This window comes from Cnephaeus nilssonii (assembly GCF_951640355.1).
Source record: "Cnephaeus nilssonii genome assembly, chromosome: 19".
Classification (NCBI taxonomy): domain Eukaryota; kingdom Metazoa; phylum Chordata; class Mammalia; order Chiroptera; family Vespertilionidae; genus Cnephaeus; species Cnephaeus nilssonii.
This window is the reverse complement of record NC_137090.1, coordinates 47,659,566-47,669,665: the sequence shown is the minus strand read 5'-3', so window position 1 is coordinate 47,669,665 and position 10,100 is coordinate 47,659,566.

Genomic DNA, 10,100 nt, shown 5'->3' with positions numbered 1-10,100 from the left:
GGATTTGAGTATCCACACAGCAAGCAAAGTGGATCATAAAAATTATAGTGTTAGCACAGTAAGTAAGAAACACTTCGGAGTTTACAGCACAACATTGTGTGTATATAAAACACACAAGCATACAAAGACATGAATTATTCAAGTGCACATATCTATTTTTCAGTGGCTACCTTTATGGAGGGAGAAGAAGGGAATGGAGATTCGATGTAATAAGAGACAATAATATTAAGAAGATATCTTGCAAGGAATGGTGGTGACGAGGTGTCATGAATTGAGGCATATGATTTATGGAGCCCTGAACCAAGAAAACAAAAATCAAAACAACAACCACCCACCTCCTTATCCATTATTTTCCTTCGCCCTTTGGAGACCCATGTCTGGGAAGGGGAACAGGTTTTCTGAGAGACCTTCCAAATAATCCAACTTTTACCCACTAAGTGGGTTGACCTGGATGGATGGCAGAGACCTTCCTAGTGATTAATGCAGCATCTGAGTGAAGGAACCTAGAGGGAGGAGGAAGCAGATCCTCCCTGGAACCGCATTAGTGAGGACACAGATGGGAGCACTGAGGCAGTCTCATGCCTGACCTGGTGGGCGCTCCTGATGCTCCCTCTCAGCCTAGTTCCTCCTTTCCCTGGAGACTACATGGAGCCAGGTTTTATCTCTGGGGTCAGAGATAATCCAGGTTAACATGTCTTGTTATTTCCACTTTGCACAAGTTTATGACCTGGTCCCAGGAGATCTGGGCAACAAACTTCTACCATGTCTGGTAGCTCTGAGCCCAGGTGCCCAGGGCAGGAGTAGACACCCATAAGGTATTAATAAATGCCTGTGGATCAAAAGTGATCACTTGAATCTTTGACTGGGATCAAAGACCCCGAGATTTCCCTTGACATTTTTCTTCAAGTGCGTAGAGAAGCACATGACATGTTTTGCAAATGCATTTGTCAGTGGGCCTTCAAAGAGTTTGTTGAGTTGGTGCCTTTGTTTCACTGTCTGGCCCTGAGAGACAAAATCCCAGTGAACAGAATAGAGTGGATGCTGGCTTTACCCAATGGCATGCTGCTCTGAGGCACTCCAGAGCGACACTCTGGCAATATGTATAAAAATGAAGTGTGTTTCCTTGTGAATGTACCTAGAAATGTACCCAAAAAAGATGTACAAAGACATTTACTGATGCATTTTATGTAATAGGTAAAACAGGAAAAAACGAAATATTATCATCACAATATTGATTAAAACTATATCTGATGCAACCATAAAATGTAATAGCATGCATCCATTAAAAATGATGAAAATATTTACAGAGTATGCTCACCAGCACAATGAGTGAAAAAAAATAATTTAGTAAGAAAACAAAATGGGAAGAATTTTCAAGAAAATGTAAACAGGATGTGAAGTGATTTTTACTTCCTTTACATTTTATACTTCAGGATATTAAAGAAAATTCAACAAAATCCAAATAGTATAAAATAAACACATGTGACAGCAAATTTAGTATGGAAGTTAATGCAACAGATATCATAATAAAAAGTAAGTTTGGCACATACAAAAAACCAGCTGTGGACCAACTTATTAATAAATATGACTACAAAAGCCTAAATAAAACATTAGCATATTTACTTCATTAGTTTATACTGGAACATAAGTATGGTTTAATATTAGGAGGCTTCTAAAAGCTCTACCCCTATGTTCACTGCATCATTATTTGCAATAGCCGAGATATGGGAGTAACCTAGGTATCCATCAACAGATGAATGGATGAAGATGATGTGGTGCATATGTACAATGGAATATTACTGGACCATAAAGAAGAAGGGAATCTTACCATTTGTAACAACATGGGTGGGTCTAGAAAGTATTATACTAAGTGAACTAACTCAGGAGGCAAAAAACAATTACCATAGACTTTTATTAATATGTGGACTCTAAAAACAAAACAAAACACAGACTCATTAAAAAAAAAAAAAAAAGGGAAAAAGGAATAGTTACCAGAAGGACAGTGTGGGGGATGGGTGAAAAGTAGAAGGGAAATATAGTCAATAATATTGTGATAAATTTGCATGGTGACAGCTTGATTATAAGAATTGGTGAGGTGATAAAATGGTCGAATTACTATATCATAGACCTGAAACAATATCTATATTAATAAAAGGGTAATATGCTAATCAGACCAGGAGACCTTCTGGACATCCATCCTGACAAAGCCATGGTGGCAGGTCCAAGGCGGAGGCAGTTAGGGGCGATCAGGCCTGCGTGTGTGTGTGTGTGTGTGTGTGTGTGTGAAGTTGGGGGCAGGCAGGTCAGCGGGGGGGGGGGGGGCAGTTGGGGGTGAGCAGACCATGGAGCGGTGGCAGTTGGTGGCGAGCAGGCTGGCAGGGGGTGTGGCAGTTGGTGGCAAGCAGGCTGGAAGGGGGGGGGGGCAGTTGGGGGCGAGCAGGCCGGCAGGCTCAGTGGTTAGGGGCAATCCAACAGACAGGCAGGTGAGCAGTTAGGAGCCAGCAGTCCCGGATTGTGAGAGGGATGTCTGACTCTGGTTTAGGCCCAATCCCACAGATGAACATCCCCAGAGGAGTCCCAGAATGGAAAGGGTGCAGGCCGGGCTGAGGGACACAACCCCACCATGCCCTCCCGTGCACAAATTTTGTGCACTGGGCCACTAGTAACCATATAAGATTGTATATCAACTATACTTAAATTAAAAATAAAAAAAAATAAATTTCTCAGATGCTGTAGGTTTTTTAGAAAATTAAAACTAGGAATGAATATTCTAAAATTTAAAAACATATCTTAATAAAAGTTAATAAAAAGTGATAGGCACTGAAAAAGCATCTGCAACAGCCATATCTGATTATTTAAGTACTATTGTCAAATACAAACAAAAAGATAGTTGCTAAATATCTTTCATTTAAAATCCTCTAAAAGGCCTCATTGCACTTGGAATACATTTTACAGCCTGAACAAGACTCTGCAGGTTCTGCACCCAGTTGGCCTGAACAACTTCCTGTCTCTCACTCTCCTCTTTCCTCCAGCCACACTGGCCCTATTTCATTCCTTCAACCAGTGAGCTCTTCCCCACCTCAGGGCCTTTGCACACACACCTCTCTGTCTGCAAGGCTCTTTGCTTAGGACTTCATAGGACTGACCTTTTTTCTCCTTTACATCTCACCCAAAAAGACATCAACATGTGGAAAGTGTTCTCTATCTCTATGTCATGGAATTAAATAGAGTCTATTTATATCCTCTCATTTTTTATTTTTAAAATTTTCATTCCACCTACATTAGATTTTCAAAAGGAAAAAGACACATTAAAATGTATTAAATTAAAATACATTTAAATGTTTCTGTAAGATCTGAAATATTGATCTAAAGTTTTCCCCTCAACCCCGTAACTGGTTTGTCTCTGTGGATAGAGCATTGGCCTGTGGACTGAAGGGTTCCAGGTTTGATTCCAGTCAAGAGCACATCCCCATTAGGGGGTGTGCAGGAGGTAGCTGATCGATGTTTCTAACTCTTTAACCCTCTCCCTTCCTCCCTGTAAAAAATCAATAAAATGTATTTTTAAAAAATAAATAAAGTTTTCCCCTCAACAACTGAGCAGATGTCCCAGTGCTACTTACTGCCAAAGGGCCTCCATAATGATCCACTCAGTCCCATGTGTGCTCAGCCCTGTTCCTGATGTCAATGCCCAGCTCCCGTGGCCTGCTCACTCCAGCACTCGTTCCGCACTGCTTGAGAATCCTGTCTATTTGACAGAGCAAGTCCCCTTCTTATATTCTTTTCATCTGTTTCCTAATTTGTTTGCATATTTATTTTTAGATAAAATTTAGAATACTTTTTGTTTCCCAAAATCCTGCTATGATTTTTACTTCAAATAAGTAAATTTTAGATGAATTCAGGAGATTATGTGCCTTTGCAATATTTTATCTTTCTATCCAGAAATTAGTAAGTCCGTGCACTTATGATTAAATGGAGAAATAGAGCATTGGAAGGCCCTGGGCAATTCTGTTAACATCTTACTGCTTTAGATTATTTTGTTGATGTCACACTTTGTATTTCCACCTAATGGTTGTTTGCATACATATCCTATATAATAAAGAGCTAATATGGTAATTAGACCGAACAGTCTGGATGACATTCCAGATGAAGCCTGGTCTGCCAGGGCCAGCCGGTGCTGTGAGCAGCTGCGAGAGCCATGCTCCCTGCATGAATTTTGTGCATCGGGCCTCTAGTGTATTTATAATAGTAATGGGCAATATATATTGAGTGCCCTCCACATGCCAAGTCGTTATGTGAAGCACTTTATTACTCAATTTTATTCTTTCAACTCATCTTTCTCTTGAAAAGAACAAGCCTTAGTGAACTCAGCTAAGATGCCTGAGGTTTTAATGCAAGTTGCAGTGCCATTCTTCTCACTACAATTTTTTTAGTTAATTCTCACCGAAGGATAAGTTTCCGCTTTTTTAGAGAGAGTGGGAGGGAGGGAGGAAGACAGAGAGAGAGAAACATTGATGTGAGAAAGAGAGACATTGATTGGCTACCTACTTCGCTTGCTCGGACCAGGGCCAAGGATCTAGCCTGCAACTGAGGTATGTACCCTTGACTGGAATCAAACCCAAGACCCTCCTATCCACAGGCTCCCAACTATTAATGGCGAACATCTCTGTCTTTTTCTCTCACTCACTGGCTGCTCTAATTTAATTGAAAACATCCAGAATTTTCTTCTGGTCACTTGTATAAAGAATCTTATTAAACTCACTGAAGTCACATGTCCACATACAACCATCATCACTGTGGCCAGGCCAGAGAAATGTGCTGATACCTCCACTCTGGGGCCCTGAACCACACACCCCAGAACCAGCTGGATGTGGAAATTGGCAGCTGTTAGAAAGGATGAAATGGAAGTCATGTCCTCCACAGGCCATTGTGAAATAAAATATTGACTTCTGATTTCTACTCTGACATATAACAGCTTGGAAGTCCTTACTCATATACTTACAAGGAGAAAAACGATGAACAATGCAAAAGACAGGAATTCTTTTTAGATCCACCAGATCATTGAAGTCACATGTCTATGAAATTAACCTTTGCTACTGCAAACCCCTGAGATTCAGGGCTCTGTTAACACAATACAACCTAGCACTAGCTCTTGTGTGTGTGCCCGTGCAGAAGAAAAGCAGACACCGAGGAAGACAAAAGCGTTTGGAGGCACGTTTGCTTTGTGGCATTCCTCCTCCTACTTCACAGCTACTCCCCCTCCTGAGCCTGAACATTGCTAAGAAGCACATGCTTAAATAACCAATTGTGCAGGCAGGGGAGAGACAGGCCCTGACAGGTACAGTGACTTATCCAGGATCAAGAAGAGGTAAGTGTGAGGGGTTGAGTCTGAGCCTTGGTCTGTCTCCTCAAATCTGGGGCCCTGGCTGCAGCCAGACCTTCTAGGAGCTGTGGAGAGGGGTGTGTTGGTGACACTGTGTGCACTGTTGGTTTTCCATGGAGAAGGTGGGTGAGCTGTCAGCAGCCCACAGGACGATCTATAGCTGTTATTAGGTGAGGGGAGGTGGAGGGGGCAATCCCAGGAAGTGAGGTCACTTCCTAATAGAACTTGGAACCCCCGTAACCAGGCACCCACTTTCTAACAACTGCCCAACCGCCACTCACTTGGCAAGAGACGGTTGACAGTTCAAGATGTTCTCGTGTTGTGTTCCCAGTTATCAGGGCTCTGGTTCTCAGAGACCCTGCAGTGAGAGTTGTTCCAGACTCTGCAGACGGTTCAACACTCGTGCCCGACATCTCTGGCCGTTTTCAAGAAGATCCCTTCAGGTAAGAGAAGGAGGCCTGGGTCAGACCCATTCACACCAGGCCAGCCTCCTCTGTGGGCCAGCCCTGTGCAGCCCACATGACTTCCCTTCATTTGGTGGGAGGAGGACCTGAAGGGAGAACCCAAGGACAGAAACAGCCTTTGGGGCAGTGGATCAGGTAGAGGTCCTGCTGTGATCACACCCCAGGGAAGGGCAGGTATTTGGAGATGGGCTTCCAGAGGGATCCCTTATCTGTGCCAATGGGAGTCCTAACCCTTAGCCTGTAACACCTTTTTCTCACCAGTTGAGGTATCAACAGAACACACTGTGTTTGTGTGTCTGGAGTGGAGGTTCACAGGGGTCACAGAACCAGCAAAACAGGGCTCTGAGGCTTTCCCCTGGTGACTGGGAACTGTCTTTACAGAGCTCCGCACAGGAGAATGGACCGGAGCCGACAGATGGGGTCCTAAACTCCATGCCCCTGCAGGATGCACAGGTGCCCCATACCTCCTCCAGCGTGCAGCATGGCGGCAAGGTGAGTATAGGTGCCGAGTTGACCCAGACTCCTGAACCCCTGGAAGTCACCAGGACCTGGGTTCCAGAAGGCTCCCTGCTACTCCCCTGAGATCCCTCCTAGTGTCCAGTTTCCAAAGGAATCTGCGTCCCCATCTCCTCCAGGTCAGGAGCTGGGGCCTCCCTGGGCTGCACATTGTACTAGGACAGGGATGGCTTATCACAGCGATCTAGATCTTCATTGCTGTGGGACCTGGGCATTATAACCCGTTGCCAAGACAACGGTGCCACCCTGAACGCACTACATGCCCTAATATCCAGATTCTCCACCCCAGGAAAAGCCTCTGTGTCTCATCTTACATTGGGATGTTTTGTCAGAAATCACATGGGTGACACTGTTAATAAAGCATGTGCTGTCTGTCCCCTGCTAAGAAAATGATCTAAGATACTAATGTGTTTCATATTCCTCACCTCCAGTTCTACTTTTCCTGCCAAGAACCTTTTCTCTTATCAATGTAAAAAAACATTCAAAGCTGTGAAAAAATTTTGTGTGTTTATTTGAGCCAAAGTGTCGACAATTGCCAGGGAACAAAATCTCAATGGGTTGAGATAACGCACGGGAGAATGACAATTTTGCAGCTTATTTTACACATTACAAGCAAAGTGCAGACTTATGTGGGTTACATGAACTCCATTGGTGGTAGATTAGTGAGAGAGGGGAAAGCAAAGTGTGGAAATTCTGTGATTGGATAAACAGTAAAATGATAGGCACATACTTCTTTTCCATAGGTGGATGTAGGATAGCTTCAAGTCAACAATGAACTCAGTAACAACGAAGGGATTTGTGATCTCCGCAGGGCACCTAGTGGTGCCTGTGCATGAGTTGTCCAAAATAAGGAAGATTCTTTTGATAATCCAAAACTATGTTATCATAGATGCCAAAAGGCAGTACATAGACTCTGGTAAGGTAAAGATTGACCTTTGTCCGGGAAGGTGCCAGACTACGACATGACTACCACCATGAACTCCTTTGAGTTAGTGTTTTAATTTCAGACCATCCTTTGTAGTTACTTAAGGTGTCTTAGGTTGCAAGGTCTTCACACAGGACTTCCCTGACCTAGTCAGGTTAGCATGTGGCTCCTTTTTTTGACCACACATCCTCCTTTTGTTCACAAATCAATATACATTATGCATTGTGTATCAGTGTTAGTGCTTTGTCTTGCTGAACAATGGATCATTGGGGATGAGGCAAGACCTTAAATAAACTTAAATGGCATTCAAGGTGGAGTTTTTATTATTATTCAAAATAAAAGGCAGGTGAATGGGAGGACATGAGATCCTATATGTACTTGTTACAAAATATTCTGGATCAATTTTAAATTTTGAGCTACCATGAGCAGAGTCCTTTTGCTGCTTGTATTAAGTTTTGGTATTATGCATCTAGTAGAACATTTACAACCAGGAACAAAAGCAACAGCCTTAAAGCAGTAACAATGTTTAGGAATAGAATATGTCTAGTGCTAGACTGAGGGGAATAAGCATCCCAGCCAACCAAAAAACCCTTTGCATGCATTATCATAATTGTTCATTAAGCTAAGTATAGGTTTTCCTCCTTCATCCACTGTCCCTTTTACTTATGATATGTTTGGCCAGATGAATTAAGACTCTCTATTCTTTCGTTATCATAATTAATCAAATGAATGTCATTGTCTAGTAGGTGGGAAAAATTAGCAGGTATCCAAATTAAACTTTTCATGTGTAATAAGGAAGAGGCCTGGGGAGACAGGTATTGTTTCCATTAGGAAACCATAGGAGTGTAATAACAATATAAAATTCAGTTGATGTACATTCAATCAATAACATGTGGGAGATAGAAGAACAAGGTTTGAGCCGCAGAATTTGTGAGCATTCAGGTCTTGTTGACTTCTTGGGCTAGCTGTCAGCCCCCATGGCCAGTGGTTCCTCATCCTTGAAAAGTCTTCAATCTCCATGGTGAATGGAGGCCAGTGTCAGGGACAGATGTCGATTTGTGGCTAGGCCTCTGATAAGGTAATGTCCCTTTTAACATGTTGGAGAGAGCCTTTAATTAATTTATTTATCATTAAATAAAAATCTCCTGGTTGTAAGTTTTGGTCTTTAAAGTCTTTTTCTCTTGGGAGTACTGTGAAATGAATGTCACAAATTTATCAGGCCTATAACCTCTTAGAGAGTCATTGATAGTAATGTAGAATGTCTGCTTTTAGTTTCCCTTATATTTGGAAAACAAAAAGATTTAAAAATCAGCAGTATTTTAAACAGAGTCATAACAACAATAATCATCTTCACTTCATTAAGTTCCATACCCATTTTTTTTGTTTATCCTGATTATTTGCCAGTATTTTCATGAATTCAGTTATTCCTTAGAATTCTATACTTCTTCATTCAGTTCAAAGATGTGACCTGCTTAGAAACCTTTAATTTAGAGTAAGTCAGAGTCCTTTTCATGGATTTTTCTAAAGATGTAAGATATTTGAAAATTCATTAGAATAAAACAATAACTATCTATGAATGACAAAACAAAGTGTCATGGTTACAGTTTTGATTGTAATGCAATAGATAAAAAAACCTTTGTTTTTTGTAAACTATAACATATAGAGACATAAGAGCAAGCCAAGTGTTACAGGCATTTCTGCCCGTGTCTGGGCTGTTTGGGACCATTCTGAGTAGGATGGGTAACCTGTGAAGCCATCTCCCAGGCTCTCCAGGAAGATAATAATGAAGAAAAGCTGATTAGCAAACATTTGGTCAGTCTCAAGCTTCGTTTCCTCCTGGAAGGTTCCTTTAAAATCTCTAATTTCCCTTTTGGTTCAGTATCTCGTTCACTTATTCTAAATATATAACTATTCTGGAAAAAGCATATGTAAGCCTCACTGATTCATTAAAAATACAAAACCTCCACTCGTTTAACAGGTGAATTGGGGAAGATTTGATAAGCAATCCATATATATAGATATTCCCATAACATTCCCTAGTTGGAAGGAAACAGGTTTTGATTAAAAAACAGACATTGGTAGGGAAGCTTTATTCCAATGGTGAAAGCAATTAATTGGGCTCGGTTAAGAACAAATAAAGCAGCCTTCCTATATACAGGGTACTTAATGGCTTCTCCCCTCCCCCTTGTTAAAAAATAGATTTTTATTGATTTCAGAGAGGAAAGGAGAGGGAGAGAGAGATAGAAACATCAATGATGAGAGAGAATCATCCATTGGCTGACTCTTGTACGCCCCCTACTGGGGATAGAGCCCACAACCTGGGCATGTGCCCTTGACAAGAATCAAACCTGGGACCCTTCAGTCCTCAGGCCAATACTCTATCTCCTGAGCCAAACTGGCTAGAGCAGTGGCTTCCCTTTTAATGATAATTTAAAATTCTCCCAAAGTATCAGTGAGAAGGTGAAACACACTTGGAGCAACCCTATGCTTGTTTGTGTTTGTTTACTTTTTCTAAATCCTATTTCAGTTTCCTATCATCCTTAAAGAGGGCAGACTTCTCTACAGGAGTTATCTTACAACCTTATTTAGTAATTCTGTTGCTGTGCTCCCAGAAATCAGGAGTATATTAATTGGAATATGTTAGAATAGCCAGGAGTACATGTTCTAACAGTTAAATTTCTTTGTGAACCAACAGGGCCATAGAGAAAATCGGGAACAATTTCTGGATCCTCCCTGGCTGAGAGCAGCTTTTCTCCAAAGGGAGCTGTTGGAATCTTATTCTCATTTTTCCATAAGTCAGTAGGGAGTGGTAGTG